The sequence below is a fragment of the Chiloscyllium punctatum genome, chromosome 49 (assembly GCF_047496795.1).
Source record: "Chiloscyllium punctatum isolate Juve2018m chromosome 49, sChiPun1.3, whole genome shotgun sequence".
NCBI lineage: Eukaryota > Metazoa > Chordata > Chondrichthyes > Orectolobiformes > Hemiscylliidae > Chiloscyllium > Chiloscyllium punctatum.
In genome coordinates this window covers 35,236,046-35,255,389 of record NC_092787.1, presented here as the reverse complement: position 1 = coordinate 35,255,389, position 19,344 = coordinate 35,236,046, and the positions used below count along the sequence as shown (strand labels likewise).

Below are 19,344 nucleotides of genomic sequence, written 5' to 3'. Positions count from 1 at the left end.
TCATGCTCCCACAGGAGGTTGAACAGTCCACCAACTTCACGAACGCCTTCCACCCTGACCTCAACTTTACCTGGACCATCTTGGACACCTCCCTCCCCTTCCTGGACCTCTCCATCTTCAGTTCCAGTGACCGAGTCAATGTGGGCATCCACTTCAAACTCACTGACTCCCACAGCTACCTTGACTACACCTCCTTCTACCAGCCCGCCTGTAAAAATGCTATCCCTTACTCCCAATTCCTCTGCCTCCACTGTATCTGCTCCTAGGATGATCAATTCCACTCCAGAACATCCCAGATGGGCTTCTCCTTCAAGGACTACAATATCCCCTCCCACATGGTCAGCGATGCCCTTCAGCGCATCTCCTCCACTTCCCATACCTCTGCCCTTGAGTCCCACCCCTCCAACTGCAACAAGGACAGAACCCCCAAGGTTCTGACCTTCCACCCCACTAAACCCCAGATACAACACAGCATCCTCTGCCTTTTCCGCCACCTCCAGTCAGAGATATATTTCCTTCCCCACCCCTTTCAGCATTCTGCAGTGTTTTGATGATCAGTGCTTTGTTTGTTCAGCGTGTCAACAACTTTTGCCACTTCTCATTTTGGGGACAGGAATTTGATTTAAAAGATTCTAAGGACAGGAAGAACCTCCTGAGGCCAATGCCAAAGTTTTAAAAATGAAGTTATTTTCACCCTTTCCATACGAGAAGAACATGAGGAGCAGAGTTTCCTGATGGAAGGTCAGAGATTTTCCTGCTCCTCCATGATAAAAAGAAAAAACAATGGATACAATGTCCTTCAGTACCCTGTCTGTCATTTCTTCAGTTTCAGTTCCAACATGGTTTAGATTTCAGAGCACACTTTAATATTAGTAACTGTATGAGAGCATGAGTCAAGAGGTTCATCTGAGTCCGGAAATCCATTTGTTCCTGTTGTTGACTGAATGAGCCGCTAACATGTCCAGCACTTGGAAATACAAATATGTTTCTCTACTTCAAAATATGATGGAGAATTTTTATTTTTGATTCCTGCATGTTGAGAAACGGCAGACAGCATCCAATTGAGGCCTTTGACAAAGAGGGTCAGTCAGGAATCTGTGCTGCACTGTGACACTAGCAACTCAGACTTCATGCCAGGCCACCTTTGCACACAAAGCAAATGTAATACTACTACTCTACAGAAAGGATCAGGGAATGCCACCTTCCCTATTAAAGCAGATGGCCATTGGTTCTGTACATATTGGCGCATTTGCAAGGGGAAATTTAACAAAGTTTCACACTTGAATGAATTGGAATTAGAATCATAGAGATGTACAGCATGGAAACAGACCCTTCAGTCTAATCTATCCATGCTGACCAGATATCCCAACCCAATCTAATCTCACCTGCCAGCACCTAGCCCATATCCCTCAAACCTGTCCTATTCATATACCCATCCAAATGCCTTTTAAATTTTGCAATTGTACCAGCCTCCACCACTTCCTCTAGCAGCTCATTCCATACACGTACCACCCTCTGCGTGAAAAGGTTGCCTCTCAGGTCTCTTTTATATCTTTCCCCTCTCACCCTAAACCTATGCCCTCTTGTTCTGGACTCCCTCACCCCAGGGAAAAGACTTTGTCTATTTATCCTATCCATTCCCCTCATAATTTTGTAAACCTCTATAAAGTCACCCCTCAGCCTCCGACGCTCCAGGGAAAACAACCCTGGAATGTCATACTCACTACGATCCAGGAACATGAGAACTGGTCCCATTATCCTTCATACAGCATTGACATTTGCAGCTGTTCAACACTTTACCTCTCTGTTCCTAATAGGTCTGTTTTAAATAGGTAGCCATGGTTTACTAATGAAGTTGAATCTCTTGTCATGAGGAAGAAGGCTTACATTAGGATGAGACATGAGGCTCAGTTAGGGTGCTTGAGAGTTCCATTTAGCCAGGAAAGCTCTAAAGAGAGCACAAAGAAGGGCCAGGAGGGGACATGAGAAGTCAGTGGCAGATAGGATCAATGAAAACCTGAAGCTTTCTATAGGTATATCAGCAATAAAAGAATGACTAGAAAATGATTAGGGCCAATCAAGTATAGAAGTGGGAAGTTGTGCATGGAGGCTGAGGAGATAGGAGAAGCACTAAATGAACATTTTTTGTCAGTATTCACACTGGAAAAAGACACTGTTGAGGAGAATACTGAGATACAGACTACTAGACTAGACAAGATTGACATTCATAAGGAGGATGTCAAATTGTGCAGCAATTTGGGAGAGTGTGAAAATAGATAAGTCCCCTGGGCAGGATGGGCTATATCCTAGGATTCTCTGGGAAGCCAGGGAGAAAATTGCAGAGCCTTTGGCTTTGACCTTTATATTGTTATTGTTTACAGGAATGGTGCCTGAAGACTGGAGGATAGCAAATGTTCAAGAAGGGGAGTATAACAACCCTGGTAATTATGAGGTAAAAACAATGACTGCAGATGCTGGAAACCAGGACTTAGTTCGGTTGTGGGTAAAGTGTTGGTAATGGTTATAAGAGATAGGATTTATAATCATCTCGATAGGGATAAGGATATTGCAAGTTACAGAGGGACATAGATAATTTGCAGAGCTGGGCTGAGAGGTGGCAAATGGAGTTTAATGTGGAAAAATATGAGGTGATTCACTTTGGAAGGAATAACAGGAATAAAGAGTACTGGACTAACGGTAAGATTCTTAGTAGTGTAGATGAGCAGAGAGATCTCAGTGTCAATGAACATAGATCCCTAAAAGTTGACATTCAGGTTGATAGGGTTGTTAAGAAGGCATAAAATATGTTAGCTTTTTTTGATAGAGGGATTGAGTTTCTGAGCCATGCTGCAGCTTTACATAACTCTGGTATGGCCGCGCTTGGAGTATTGCTTACAGTTCTGGTCACCGCATTATAGGAAGGATGTGGAAGCTTTGGAAAGAGTTCAGAGGAGATTTACTAGGGATGTTGCCTGGTATGGAGGGAAGGTCTTAGGAGGAAGGGCTGAGAGACTTAAGACTGTTTTCATTTGAAAGAAGAAGGTTGAGAGCTGACTTAATTGAGACATAAAAGATAATCAGAGGGTTAAGATAGGATAGATAGTGAGAGCCTTTTTCCTCAGATGGTGATGGTTAGCACAAGGGAACATAGCTTTAAAGTGAGCGGTGATAGGACAAATGTCAGAGGTAGTTTTTTTTACTCAGAGTGGCAGAGGGGTGGAACACATTGTCAGCAACCGTGATAGATTCACCAACTTTAAGGGCATTTAAACGGTCATTGGATAAATATATGGATGAAAATGGAATAGTGTAGGTTAGATGGGCTTCAGATTGGTTCCACAGGTCGGCACGACATCAAGGGCAAAAGGGCCTGTACTGCTCTGTAATGTTCTATATTCTATAGATCAATATTGTCCATCGTTTCTGGCATTATTGAAAAATGAAAATCCCTACCATGTGGAAACAGGCCCTTTGACCCAACAAGTCCACACTGAGCCTCCAAAGAGTAACCAACTTAGACCCATTCCCCTACCTTATTGTCCTGTGTTTACCCCTGACTAATACAGCTGACCTACACATCCCTGAACACTATGGGCAATTTAACTTGGCCAATTCACCTCACCTGCAGATCTTTGGATCATGAGAGGAAACAGGAGCACCCAGCGGATACTACACAGAGACGGGGAGAATGTGCAAATTCCACACAGACTGTCACCCGAAGTTGGAGTCAAACCCGGATCCCTGGTGCTGTGAGACAGCAGTGCACCACTGAGACAACCACTGAGCCACCATACTGCCCCAAATAAAGAAAATCACATAAAATTGATCAGAAAATGTTTACAAGGATGTTGCTAGGGCAGCAAAGTTTTGACTGTAGGACAAGGCTGAATAAGATGGGACAATTTTCCCTGGAGTTTCGAAAGCTGAGGGATGGCCTTATAGAACCTTATAAAATCCTGAGGGATTTGGATAGGGTGAACGGCCAAGGACTTTTGTTCCCAAGGTGGGCGAATCCAGAACTCGAGGGCATAGGTGAAAGGGAAAACAATAAAAGGGACCTGAAGGGAATTTTTTCAAGCAGAAGGTGGTGCGTGTATGGAATGAACTGCCTGAGGAAGTGACCAGCTTACAAAACTTCAAAGGCATCTGGATAGGTGTGTGAATAGGAAGGGTTTAGAGGCTGAAGGCCCAAATGACAGCAAATAGTGCTCGATTAATTTCAGGTATCTGGTCAGCATGGATGAGTAGAGTCATAGAGATGTACAGCATGGAAACAGACCCTTCGGTCCAACCCATCCATGCTGATCAGATATCCCAACCCAATCTAGTCCCACCTGCCAGCACCCGGCCCATATCCCTCCAAACCCTTCCTATTAATATACCCATCCAAATGCCTCTTAAATGTTGCAATTGTACCAGCCTCCACCACATCCTCTGGCAGCTCATTCATACACATACCACCCTCTGCGTGAAAAGCTTGCCTCTCAGGTCTCTTTATATCTTTCCCCTCTCACCCTAAACCTATGCCCTCTAGTTCTGGACTGCCCAGCCCCAGGGAAAAGGCTTTGTCTATTTATCCTATCCATGCCCCTCATAATTTTGTAAACCTCTATAAGGTCACCCCTCAGCCTCCGACACTCTAGGGAAAACAGCCCCAGCCTGTTCAGCCTCTCCCTGTAGCTCAAATCCTCCAACCCTGGCAACATCCTTGTAAATCTTTTCTGAACCCTTTCAAGTTTCACAACATCTTTCCAATAGGAAGGAGACCAGAATTGCACACAATATTACAACAGTGGCCTAACCAATGTCCTGTACAGCCGCAACATGACCTCCCAACTCCTGTACTCAATACTCTGACCAATAAAGGAAAGCATACCAAATGCCTTCTTCACTATCCTATCTACCTGCGACTCCACTTTCAAGGAGCTATGAACATGCACTCCAAGGTCTCTTTGTTCAGCAACACTCCCTAGGACCTTACCATTAAGTGTATAAGTCCTGCTATGATTTGCTTTTCCAAAATGCAGCACCTCGTATTTATCTGAATTAAACTCCATCTGCCACTTCTCCGCCCATTGGCCCATCTGGTCCAGATCCTGTTGTAATCTGAGGTAACCCTCTTCGCTGTCCACTACACCTCCAATTTTGGTGTCATCTGCAAACTTACTAACTGTACATCTTATGCTCGCATCCAAATCATTTATGTAAATGACAAAAAGTAGAGGGCCCAGCACTGATCCTTGTGGCACTCCACTGGTCACAGGCCTCCAGTCTGAAAAACAAACCCCCACCACCACCCTCTGTCTTCTACCTTTGAGGCAGATCTGTATCCAAATGGCTAGTTCTCCCTGTATTCCGTGAGATCTAACCTTGCTAATCAGTCTCCCATGGGGAACTTTGTCGAACGCCTTACTGAAGTCCATAGAGATCACATCTACTGCTCTGCCCCCATCAATCTTCTTTGTTACCTCTTCAAAAAACTCAATCAAGTTTGTGAGACATGATTTCCCACGCACAAAGCCATGTTGAGTATCCCGAATCAGTCCTTGCCTTTCCAAATACATGTACATCCTATTCCTCAGGATTCCTTCCAACAACTTGCCCACCACTGAGTTCAGGTAGGACTGTTTCCGTGCTGTGCATCCCTGTGATGCTATAGTTGCTGACACCAGCTTTCATGGATTATTTGTACAGCAGGATGGTTTCTGTCTCTGTGGTGCAATAAGTTGGCGCATTCGGCTGCAGGTTGGTGGTTAGAAAGCGTCGTCATTTTTTGCCCCCCCAGTGACCGTTATCATTGACACTTTGAACTTTTACCTCACAAACAATACTAGCTCGTCGGCTATGGAGCAAATCCCCAAATAGACAGCTCCTAGTGCATAACAGAAGCGGGCGGCACGGTGGCACAGTGCTTAGCACTGCTGCCTCACAGCGCCAGAGACCCGGGTTCAGTTCCCGCCTCAGGCGACTGACTGTGTGGAGTTTGCGTGGGTTTCCTCCGGGTGCTCCGGTTTCCTCCCACAGTCACAAAGATGTGCAGGTCAGGTGAATTGGCCATGCTAAATTGCCCGTAGTGTTAGGTAAGGGGTAGATGTAGATGTAGGGGTAAGGGTGGGTTAGATTAATCTAGATTAGATTACTTACAGTGTGGAAACAGGCCCTTCAGCCCAACAAGTCCACACCGCCCCGCTGAAGCGTAACCCACCCATACCCCTACATCTACATCTACCCCTTAGCATGGCCAATTCACCTGGGGTTTGAACCTATGCCTCCTTAGATATTGAAGTCTAAACCCTGTACTCAGCCATGCTAACACATGAGAGGCTGGGTTAATAATGACTTTATCGATGGCGCTACTGGAACACAACAAAAGCGATGACAGAGGGAAAGGTCTGAAGAATCCCTGTCTTGCTCATCCATTTCCTTAGCTATTTGGGTATGGCCGGCTACAATTTCAATTTGCCACCAGATGCCGATAGCCGATAGCCCTCCAATCCAAACAAAAATCAATGGAAAGCTGAACACATCTTGTGAGACTCAGTTAAGCAACAAATATACTGTGAGCAAGTATATTCGGTATTGCTTTGATAAAGAAAACTCGAACTAAACGATATTTTGCGAATTGAGATTCTCACTTTGGTAAATGATTTCGCCCTTTGCTTGAAAAAGAGCAACTTTCGTGTTTACACACAACATGAAAAACACCGGGCGACAGGGAAAATGCACAAAACTGAGCAGACCTTGTTCCATATAATACCGTGCGGAATATTTACATTTGCCGTGCCTGTTTTGCAGTATTAATGGCGCAAAGAAAGTCCTCCTTCTGAAAAACTGATGTCGCTTTAGAATCCGGGAAGGACAGGTCACTTTGCGAGATTGTTGGAACCTTGGAGTCGGTATGAATGGCTACTTTCTGTCTTTCGCCTTAACTGTGCATTTCCTGGATATGAGCAACTCAGGCTACCAACTGAGTTGAAAACCTGTGTGGAAAACAAAGGGAACTTGTTAAATGTTACTAAATCCCTGGGTGCTTATTTAGAGATGTAAAAAAGGCAGTTTCTAAACATCTTGACAGAAAGTAAAAGACGTGCTAACTGCACACAATTGTTCTTTGTTCTAGATGTGAAAAGCTCTCCCGCCTGAGTCATCTTCATGTCTCCTGTTGTTGACTGAATCAGAAAGAAACCAGGGCTGCATGTGCCTCGCTTGCTTATCCCTTTCTGTTTAGATTTTCTTACTCCTCTGTGATATACAAAAAAAGGATGCAATATCATTCAGCGTCTATCATTTCCTCAGTTTAAGTTTCAACATTGCTTAGATTTCGGAGCACACGTTAATATTGATGACTGTACGATTCAAGAGGTCCATCTGAGTCTGTAAATCTATCAATTCCTGTTGTAAAAACAATGACTGCAGATGCTGGAAAGCAAATACTGGATTACTGGTGCTGGAAGGGCTTTTGCCCGAAACGTCGATTTCGCTGCTCGTTGGATGCTGCCTGAACTGCTGTGCTCTTCCAGCACCACTAATCCAGTATTCATTCCTGTTGTTGACTGAATGAGCCGCTAACGTGTTTGGCGCTTAGAAATGCAAAGGTGTGTCTCTACTCCAAAACATGATTGAGGATTTCTGGCTTTGATTCCCGCTCTTTGGAAACGGCAGACAGCATCCAAATGGGGCCTGTCAGAGACTACTTTGAGAAGCATCTGACAGAGAAGGTACATCAGTAATCCATGGTGCACTATGACACCAACAACTCATGCTTCACCGTGGCTTGAAACTGGGCCGCCTTCGCCCATAAAGCAAGTGCAATAGTATTGCTCTACAGAAAGGATCAGGGCATGCAAACTGCACTCTTAAAATGAATGACCATCGATGCTGTACAAATCGGCGCACTTTTAGCACCAGGAAGGAGAAAAAATTAACCAAGTTTCACGCTGCAGTTAATTAGAATTGTATTGCCTTTCACCACTACAGCAGATAAGGGTGAGTAAATTCAAAGCAAGGTTTACTGACGAGAACAGCAGCAAGAAACCTCTGCCTCCAACAAGTCAGAAGCTTGTCATTGTTTCTGCCTGCCTTTGGAAGGAGAACATGATACCCACTACGCTAAAGGAACAGACCGGGCCACTGCCCCGATCGAGCTGTCACCCAACAGAGATTGCTTTGCTCAAGACAGATCGGGTTTGCCGTGCGAGACGCGAGACTGAAATCGAGCTCGGTCACTCGCAGACACGGTGTCACAAGCTGCCAGTACATGTGGAGGGGGCCAGATTCAGACCCACGCTGGGAATGAGACTGGATCCTAAATCCAAGAGGATCAAGTGTTACAGGGACAAGGCTGAAGAATGGGGTCGATAATCTACTCTGGTCTAATCCAAGTTAGTGGAGCATCAGGAACACAGTTCTGAATTCTTGCAGGTTGGCTGAATCATGGGAATTTCAACATCGTTTTACTTCACTTTCCCCCAGACACAACCAATGGACTTACATGACGGAAGTGACTACATCATTGGCAACTTTGTGGGATGAACAAAGATAAGTGGGAAATTCAGTTCACCTGACGAAGGAGCAAAGACCTTACAAATTGAATAAAATGTGGGAAAATGTCAGAAAAACAAAACAGCTGAATACTACTTAAGTGGGGAAAGACTGCAGAAAACCACATAACAGAGGGATTTTGAGGTCAGCAAGCATGAATTACAAAACGTTAGCATCCAAGTGCAACTTATAGAAATGAAATCAAATAAAATGTAGCCTATATTTCAAAGACAATGGACAATAAATGTAGAAAGGGATTGTTATACTTATACAGTGTACAGCTGGAATACAGTGAACAGCTTTGGAATCCATATCTAAGGAAAGATGCATTAGCATTGGGTCAGTGCAGGGAAGTTTCACTGTGTTGTCTGGTGTAGAGAGGGATTTTCATGTGAGGACAGTAATAGTCATGGAGTCGTAGAGATGTACAGCACAGAAACAGACCCTTTGGTCCAACTCACCAATGCCAACCCAATCTAGCCCCACCTGCCAGCACCCAGCCCATATTGAATAGGTTGGGTCTGTACTCATTGAACTTTAAAAGAATGAGAGAAGACCGCATTGAAACATTTATTATTCTTAGGGTACTTGACAGGGTAAATGTGGAGAGGATATTTATCTTTGTGGAAGTTTTAAGGACTAGAGGGCATGGTCTCAATCCAAGGAATTCCCTTCCTAGCGCAGAGATGAAGAGGATGATTTTTCTCTCAAGGGTAATGAATTTGTGGAATTCTTTGTGGCAGAGAGCTGTTGGGATAGATCGATAAGTATAATCAAGGCTCAAATAGACATTTTTAATTGTTAAGAATATTAAGGATGAAGTGAATAAGACATGGAAATGGAATCTGGGGATTATCAGATAATTCACGATCTCATGGAATGGGGGAGTGGATATGATGGGCTGTATGATCTACTTTGGTTCCTGCAACCTATGGTCTTGTTCAGTGCATCAAACTCATCAGTTCTAATCAATTATTTTTCTCATTGTCATACTAGATAACATTTTATCCACTTTTGGATTCTCTAACTGATTCTGTCCCGAGCTTAACTAGAGATCCTTCTGCCTGTCCAGTTACCAGATCAATTAGCTGTGCATTGTAAATTTAGACTGAAGGGAAATCCAACCTTTTCCTGGAAAGCAAGCAGTGGGAATGTAAGACATAAAGTGATGAGCTTACAGATGGTAGTGCAAATGACAGAGTGTGCTGATATTCCTGATTCTCCAATGTTCTAGTTACACGAATGTGCTCAGTGCCCATTATCCCCTTCCTCATTCTCAGTCTTGTGTACATAATGATGCATATTTTAACACATAGAGTCAAAGAAATGTATAACATGGAAACAGACCCTTCAGTCCAACTCATCCATGCCGATCGGATATAATAAATTGATGTAGTCCAATTTGCCAGCACTTGGCTCTGAACTCTTCCGAATCATGTAATCATCCAGATGTCTTTTAAATGTTGTAATTGTACCAGCCTCCACCACTTCCTCTGGCAGCTCATTCCATAAATGCACTACACTTTGCGTGAAAAAATTGGCTCTTATATCCCTTTTAAATCTTTCCCCTCTCACCCTAAACTTATGCTATGAAATTCTGGACTCCCCCAACCCAAGGAAAAGACCGTGCCTATTTACCCTATACATTCCACTCATGAATTTATAAACCTCTGTAAGGTCACCCATCAGTTTCTGATGCTCATGGTAAAACAGCCCCAGCCTGTTGTCACAGGTGCCTATGGGTGACTTCAACTTCCCCAATATTAATTGGAGCTTTCTTAGTCCAGATGGTCTAGATGTAGCTAATTTTGTCAGGTGTGCCAGGAGGGCCTCCTGACTCAATATGTAGATTAGCCTACTAGGGGGTAGGCCATATTGGATTAGGTGCTAGGCTACGAGCCAGGCCAGATATCAGATCTCTCAGTGGGAGAGCATTTCAGTGACAGTGACCACAACTGCCTCACCTGTACCATAGCCGTGGAGAGATTTAGGAACAAAAAGTGTGGGAAGGTATTTAGTTGGGGTAGGGGAAATTATACTGCTAGTAGACAGGAGCTGTGGAATATAAATCGGGAACAATTGTTCTATGTGAAATGCACAACAAAAATGTGGAGGCTGTTTAAGGATCAGTTGTTGCGAGTGTTGGATAACTTTGTCCTGCTGAAATAGGCAAAGAATGGCAAGGTGAAGGAGCCTTGGATGACAAGAGCAGAGGAGCTTCTCATCAAAAGGAAGAAGGAAGCTTACTTAAGGTTGAGGAAGCAAGGATCTGGCACAGCTTTTGAGGATTACAGGGTAGCTAGGAAAGATCTCAGAAAATAGACAATAGACAATAGGTGCAGGAGTAGGCCGTTCTGCCCTTCGAGCCTGCACCACTATTCAATATGATCATGGCTGATCATCTTTAATCAGTATCCTGTTCCTGCCTTATCTCCATAACCCTTGATTCCACTATCCTTGAGAGCTCTATCCAACTCTTTCTTAAATGAATCCAGAGACTGGGCCTCCACTGCCCACTGGGGCAGAGCATTCCACACAGCCGCTACTCTCTGGGTGAAGAAGTTTCTCTTCATCTCTGTCCTAAGTGGTCTACCCTGTATTTTTAAACTGTGTCCTCTGGTTCGGCACTCACCCATCAGTGGAAATATGTATCCTGCCTCCAGAGTGTCCAATCCTTTAATAATCTTAAATGTCTCAATCATATCCCCTCTCAGTCTTCTAAACTCAAGGGTATACAAGCCCAGTCGCTCCAGTCTTTCAGTGTAAGATAATCCTGCCATTCCAGGAATTGATCTCGTGAACCTACGCTGCACTGCCTCAATAACCAGAATGTCTTTCCTCAAATTTGGAGACCAGAACTGCACACAGTACTCCAGGTGCGGTCTCACCAGGGCCCTGTACATCTGCAGAAGAACCTCTTTGCTTCTATACTCAATCCCTCTTGTTATGAAGGCCAGCATGCTATTAACCTTCTTCACTACCTGCTGTATCTGCATGCTTACCTTCATTGACTGGTGTACAAGAACACCCAGATCTCTTTGTACTGCCCCTTTACCTAAATGAATTCCATTTAGGTAGTAATCTGCCTTCCTGTTCTTGCCACCAAAGTGGATAACCATACATTTATCCACATTAAACTGCATCTGCCATGCATCTGGCCACTCACCTAACTTGTCCAGGTCACCCTGTAATCTCCTAACATCCTCATCACATTTCATCTTGCCACCCAGCTTAGTGTCATCAGCAAATTTGATAATGTTATTACTAATACCATCTTCTATATCATTAACATATATTGTAAAAAGCTGCGGTCCCAGTACTGATCCCTGCGGTACCCCACTGGTCACTGCCTGCCATTCCGAAATGGAGCTGTTTATCACTACTCTTTGTTTCCTATCAGCTAACCAACTTTCAATCCAAGTTAGTACTGAGAAGAGCTAGGAGGGGTCATGAAAAAGCCTTGGTGGGAAGGATTAGGGAAAACCCATGTTCTACACTTCCATGAGGAATAAGAGAATGATCAGAGAGAGGGTAGGGCTGATCAGGGATAGTGGAGGGAACTTGTGTCTGGAGTTTGAAGAGGTAGGGGAGGCCCTAAATGAGTTTTTGCTTCAGTATTCAATAGAGAGAGGGACTTTGTTGATAGTGAGGACCCCGTGGACCAGATTAATGGGCTTGAACAGATTAATATTAAGCAAGTGGATGTGCTGGAAATTCTGGGAAGCATCAGATAGGTAAGTCTCCAAGGCCGGACACGATAAATCCAATGGGAAGCGAGGAATGAGATTGCTACACTTCTGGCGATGATCTTTGCATCTTCACTCTCCACAGGAGTAGTACTGGATGATTGGAACAAGGTGAATGTTGTTCCTATGTTCAAGAAAGGGAATTGGGAAATCCCTGGGAACTACAGTCATACATCTGTGGTAGGCAAGGTACTGGAAGGATTCTGAGAGGTAGGATTTATGATTATTTTAAAAAACATAGTTTGATTAAAGATAGTCAGCATGGCTTTGTGAGGGTCAGATCATGCCTCACAAGCCTTATTGAGTTCTTTGAGGATATGATGAGACATGTTGATGAAGATCGACCAGTGGGCGGCATGGTGGCACAGTGGTTAGCACTGCTGCCTCACAGCGCCAGAGATCCGGGTTCAATTCCCGCCTCAGGCGACTAACTGTGTGGAGTTTGCACGTTCTCCCCGTGTCTGCGTGGGTTTCCTCCGGGTGCTCCGGTTTCCTCCCACAGTCCAAAGATGTGCAGGTCAGGTGAATTGGCCATGCTAAATTGCCCGTAGTGTTAGGTAAAGGGTAGATGTAGGGGTATGGGTGGGTTGCGCTTCGGCGGGGCGGTGTGGACTTGTTGGGCCGAAGGGCCTGTTTCCACACTGTAAGTAATCTAATCTAATCTAGATGCGGTATAAGTTCATTTCAGTAAGGCATCTGATAAGGTTCCCTACAGTAGGGTCAATCAGAAATTTAGGAGGCATGGGATACAGGCAAATCTGGATGTCCAGAAGAAGACAGCAAGTAGTAGTGGATGAAAAGTATTCTGCCTGGAGGTTGGTGACCAGTGGTGTCCTGCAGGGATCTGCCCTTGGGCGTCTGCTCTTTGTAGTTTTTGTAAATGACTTGGATGAAGAAGTGAAAGGGTGGGTTACTAAGTTTGCCGATGACACAAAGCTTGGTGGTATAGGTAGTGCCAAGGGCTGTTGCAGGCTTCAACAAGACACTCGAGGAGAAAGTGAGGACTGCAGATGCTGGAGATCAGAGCTGAAAATGTGTTGCTGGAAAAGCGCAGCAGATCAGGCAGCATCCAAGGAACAGGAGAATCGACGTTTATGCCCAAAACGTCGATTCTCCTGTTCCTTGGATGCTGCCTGACCTGCTGCGCTTTTCCAGCAACACATTTTCAGCTTCAACAAGACACTGACAGGATACAGAATTGCGGTGACAAGTGTCAGATGGAGTTCAACCTGGATAAATGTGAAGTGATTCATTTTGGAAGGTTGAATTTGAATGCTGAATACAGAATTAAAGACATGATTCTTAGCAGTGTGGCGGAACAGCGGGACCTTGGGGTCCAGGTAGATAGATCATTCAAAGTTGCCAGCCAAAGTTGATAGGGTTGTTAAGAAGGTGTATGGTGGCTTGGCTTCCATTGATGGGGAATTGAGTTAAATCACTATGAGGTTTTGCTGCAGCTCTATAAAACCTTGGTGTCCAGTTCTGGTTACTTCATTATAAATAGTTTAGAGAGGGTGCAGAGGAGATTTATCAGGATGCTGTGTGGATTGGAGGGTTTGTCTTATGAAGAAAGGTTGAGTGAGCCAGGGCTTTTCACACTGGAGAGAAGTAGGAAGAGAGATGATTTGATAAAGGTGGACAAGGTAATGAGAGGCATTGATAGAGTAGATAGCCAGAGAATTTTCCCCGGGGCACAATTTGCAGTCCTAAGGGGTCATACATTTAAGGAGATTGGAGGAAGGTGTAGGGGAGATATTAAAGAGTGGTGGATGCTTGGAATGCACTGCAGTGGTGGTAGTAGACTCAGAGACATTACAGTCATTTAAGCGAATACTTGACAAGCACATGGATGGCAGTAAAAATTGAGGAGTATGTAGGTTCAGTTGATCTGAGATTAAGATAAATGCTCAGCACAACGTCATGGGCCGAAGGGCCTGTATTGTGCTGTACTGATCTATGTTCACCCTTTATCTCAAACCATCAAACCCTGACAATATGCTTGTAGAAGACAGAGGGTGGTGGTGGAGGGTTGTTTTTCAGACTGGAGGCTTGTGACCAGTGGAGTGCCACAAGGATCGGTGCTGGGTCCTCTACTTTTTGTCATTTACATAAATGATTTGGATGCGAGATTAAGAGGTACAGTTAGTAAGTTTGCAGATGACACCAAAATTGGAGGACAGCGAAGAGGGTTACCTCAGATTACAATAGGATCTGGACCAGATGGGCCAATGGGCGGAGAAGTGGCAGATGAAGTTTAATTCAGATAAATGCGACGTGCTGCATTTTGGGAAAGCAAATCTTAGCAGGACTAATACACTTAATGGTAAGGTCCTAGAGTGTGTTGCTGAACAAAGAGACCTTGGAGTGCAAGTTCATAGCTCCTTGAAAGTGGAGTCGCCAGTAGATAGGATAGTGAAGAAGACATTTGGTATGCTTTCCTTTATTGGTCAGAGTATTGAGTACAGGAGTTGGGAGGTCATGTTGCGACTGTACAGGACATTGGTTAGGCCACTGTTGGAATATTGCATGCAATTCTGGTCTCCTTCCTATTGGAAAAATGTTGTGAAACTTGAAAAGGTTCAGAAAAGATTTACAAGGATGTTGCCAGGGTTGGAGGATTTGAGCTACAGGGAGAGGCTGAACAGGCTGGGGCTGTTTTCCCTGGAGCGTCGGAGGCTGAGAGGTGACCTTATAGAGGTTTACAAAATTATGACGGGCATGGATAGGATAAATAGACAAAGACTTTTCCCTGGGGTTGGGGAGTCCAGAACTAGAAGGCATAGATTTAGGGTGAGAGGGGAAAGATATAAAAGAGACCTAAGGGGCAACCTTTTCACACAGAGGATGGTACGTGCATGGAATAAGCTGCCAGAGGATGTGGTGGAGGCTGGTACAATTGCAACATTTAAGAGGCATTTGGATGGGTATATGAATAGGAAGGGTTTGGAGGGATATGGTCTGGGTGCTGGCAGGTGGGACTAGTTTGGGTTGGGATATCTGGTCTGAATGGACAGGTTGGACCGAAGGGTCTGTTTCAATGCTGTATATCTCTATGAGTCTATAAATCTTTTGTGAATCCTTTCAAGTGTCACAACATCCTTCCGATAGGAAGGAAACTAGAATTGCGCACAACATTGTAAAAGTGGCCTAACCAATGTCCTGTATAGCTGCAATTCCTAAACTCAATGGTCTGACCAATAAAGGAAAGCATATCAAATGCCTTTTCACTATCCTTGAGACTCCACTTTCAAGGAATAATGAATCTATACTCCAACGTCTGTTTGCTCAGCAACAGTCCCCAGGACCTTACCATTATGTCCTGCCCTGATTTGCTTTTCCAAAATGCAGTACCTCACATTTATCTAAATTAAATTCCATCTGCCAATCCTTGGCCCTTTTCGCCATCTGATCGAGATCTTGCTGTAATCTGAAGTAACCTTCTTTGCTGTCCAATACACCTCCAATGTTGGTATCATCTGCAAACTTACTCACTATACCTCCTATGCTCACATTCAAATCATTTATATAAATGACAAAAAGCACTGGCCCCAGCACTGATCTTTGTGGCACACCACTGATCACAGTTATCCAGTATGAAAAGCAACACTCCATCACCATCCTCTGTTTTCTACATTCAAATCAGTTTTGTATCCAAATGGATAGTTCTCCTTGTGTTTCATGTTATCTAACCCTGCTAACCAGTTTACTATGTTCAATGCCTTACTAAAGTCCATATAGATCACATCCACTGCTCTGCCCTCATCAATCTTCTTCACTACTTCTTCAAAAAACTCAATCAAGTTTGTGAGACATGATTTCCCAAGCACAAAGTCATGTTGACTATCCTTAATGAGTCCTTGTCTTTCCAAATCCACATAAATCCTATCCCTCAGGATTCCCTTCAACAACATGCTCACCACCAATGTCACGCTCACCATTCTATGGTTCCCTGATTTTTCCTTAACATCTTTCTTCTATAGCGGCACCGTGTTCGCCAAACTCCAGTTTTCCGGCACCTCACCTGTAACGTTCAAACAGCAAAGATAGGGAAACAATAATAAACATACCCAAATAGCAAATGTTTTGAAAGGAGACACATAACAGATGTAAAGTTTGGAAGAATTTAATTGTCTTCCTATGTGTCCGTTTTCAAATTAAATGATGGACATGACAAGAAATCTCATTGAATAATGGTTGATGCGTATTTTTCATTGGGGTGGGTGACACAGTGGTTCAGTGTGGGGCAGGACAGTAGCTCAGTAGTTAGCACTGCTGCCTCACAGTGCCTGGGACCAGGGTTTGATTCCTGTCTCGAGTGACTGTGTGGAGTATGCACATTCTCCCCGTGTATGTGTGGATTTCCTCCTGGTGCTCCGATTTCTTCCCACAGTCACAAAGATGCGCAAGTCAGGTGAATTGGCCATGCTAAATTGCCCATAGTGTTAGGTGCATTAGTCAGAGGGAAATGGGTCTAGGTGGGACACTGTTCAGAGGTCAGTGTGGACTGGTTGGGCCAAATGGCCAGTTTCCACACTGGAGGGAATCTAATCTAATTTTGTGTGAGAGTTTGCTGCTAATCATGTCCAGAACTGAATTATGTTCATTGGGGTTGTTTTTACTGCTGTCCATAGAGTACATTTCAGTTATGAGTCAAATATGTCTGAGTTTTGTCCAACTCACAATGTTTTGAAACTCTTCAATATGTCAAAATCATATTAGTTAGTTTCTTTTGAAGGGTTTTCTGTGTTCCTTTAGACTTCACCTTCAAATACTGTAACTCTAGTTTACAGAATCAAAACAGGCATTGCCTTTTCTTTATCTTCCTGCATGGTAGCTGCTGAAAAAAATCAAATTCTGCAAGTGGTTTTAATCTGAAATTTACAAAAAAAAATCGTGGAAATGCTTAGCCGTGTGATGGAGCAAGAAACAGAACTGCGGTTCATGCTTGCAATTAAGCCAATGTGTTCTGCAAAGTGGTCACCAAGTCTGTGTTTGTCTCCAGTGCAGTGGAGACTGCATTGTGAGTAGCAAATACAATAAATTGTCCTGGCCTGAAGTATAAATGAAGCAGAAACTCACCAATAAGGGATACTTGGAGCCTTGGACAGTGAAGGACGAAGAGAAAGACTATGACAACATGTGAACATGCTGATGAATAGAATGGTATTGACATCTTAAAATGATCGAAATGGGATTTGGGGAAATTAAAGGCCTGGATCTGGAGATACACAGGCAAATGTCCCTTTTCAATCTTGATTGGGAAGGAAATTTGTTTTGTTGCAACATCATTTTTGAATTGGTGAAAGGAGATCCTTGAGAAGTGAGCGTGGTGGTAAGGGAAGTGGTAAAAAGGGAACCACTAGCATGGCTCAGAGATGGAACAATAAGTTAAGGACAGCACTGTGGGACATAGAGGCAGGCATGGTTCAGGACCATGTCCAGCATCATAGAGGTAACCCTGGATCAGTAAAAAGGACACCACATTTCACCACACCATCCTCATTCCAGACAAAAAAAAATCAAGAGATCAGAACTATTAATCTCTTCCTATGTTTGCTGCATATTGTCAATTGGATGGATTCCTGAAGGGATTTTTCAGAACTCCCTTTCACAATTCAGAATTGAATATAAATATGTAATCTTTAAACATATTTTTAAAACACCTTTTTTGATTAGGATGTTAACTACTGACACTGAGAAACAGGAGGAATGATTTTGTCATTTTAAAACCACACAAATAAAAGAACAGATTTGAACAGGACTGTTTGAGGGAGGATAAACAAAATCAGAGGCTGTAATACATCAAGTTCTGAGGATCCAATAATTCCTTTATTCAAAGTATTATTCTTCCACTTTATGTTGTGTTGGCGATGTAAGACACTCTAATGTGCATTGTGTTTTCTCAGGATGATAAAATGCTTTGAAAGAGGGTATTTTTAAAAAAAATCATTTACAGGATGAGGATAGTGAGAGCTAGGGCAGTATTTATTGCCCATCCCTTAATTGCCCAGAGTCAACCACATTCCTGAGAGTCTGGAATCACATGTGGACAGGTAAGAATGACACATCCTTCCCGAAAGAACATTAGTGAACCAGATGGATTTATCCGACAATCAATAATGGTTCCTATTGGATTCAAATTCCACAAGCTGCTCTGGCAGGATTCAAACCCAGCTCCCCAGAACATTACCGAGGTCTCGCGGTTAATACTCCAGCAATGAAACCACTAGGTCATTGCCTGCCCTCAAGGTATCCCTTCAAAAAAAGTATCAGGAACAACATGAAATTCTGAGGATTAATGGCAAATCACCTACCCAGCATCCTGGACACTTCTGAGCATCCACTATCTGCACTACAGTGTGTAATATGTAGACACAACGCAGAAGGACCGAGAGAGAGAGACAAATCCCAGGGAGAGAATGGGAGAAGACAGACAGAGAGGTGTGGCACAGTGGTTAGCACTACTACCTCAGTGCCAAGGACCCGAGTTTGAATCCAGCCTTGGATGTCTGTCTGGAGTTTGCACATTTCCCTCGTGAAGAATGTGGAGATTTATAGAAAGCTAAGGGAGGGATAGGCAGCTGGGAATACAGAGGCAGAGATGGACAATGAAATCTGTGGGATCAGACTGTGCAGCAGCCCTCTTTGTCTCCCCCACCCCAGAGCTCATCCCCATGTAGTACAGACGGCTGAGCCCCACAATTCTTTTCCCTTGTGAGTGTGTCGACAAATGACAAGGAGACTGGATGGTTTATTATAATTCTCACTCTCTCTGTTTCCAGAACTTGCCTGAGGATTCTTCACAGCAGAATGATTTGATTTTCTCTGTCTCTGCACTGTCTTGAGTTTCAGCTCCTGGATCAACCCTTACCGAGTGGTGGGAGCGTGTGTGGAAAGACTGAGACAGAAATGAAAATTGATTAAAATTTTTATGAAGCACCAAAGCCACAGCAAGATCCCAGAGCTGGCTGAACTTCCACAATCTGACATATCCTCAGCATCTGGATTAGTGGTGCTGGAAGAGCACAGCCGTTCAGGCAGCATCCGAGGAGCAGTA

The 19,344-nt window shown here is 43.9% G+C and overlaps 1 protein-coding gene and 1 long non-coding RNA gene across 2 annotated transcripts in view; one reads left to right on the top strand and one right to left on the bottom strand.

Annotated features, from left to right (window-relative positions):
- LOC140469556 (uncharacterized) overlaps positions 1 to 19,107 on the top strand; it is a 95,327-nt gene extending 76,220 nt beyond the window's left edge. Inside the window, exon 3 of the mRNA XM_072566186.1 lies at positions 19,070 to 19,107. The gene's annotated coding sequence lies outside the window, so the exon portion shown is untranslated. The remainder of the gene's footprint in view (positions 1 to 19,069) is intronic.
- On the bottom strand, positions 899 to 19,185 carry LOC140469558 (uncharacterized). The gene is made up of 3 exons (XR_011956156.1): positions 19,077 to 19,185; positions 16,223 to 16,308; positions 899 to 6,980 (listed from the first exon to the last, which is right to left on the bottom strand). It is a non-coding gene; the product is annotated as an uncharacterized lncRNA (long non-coding RNA).
- Positions 19,186 to 19,344: the final 159 nt, after the last annotated feature.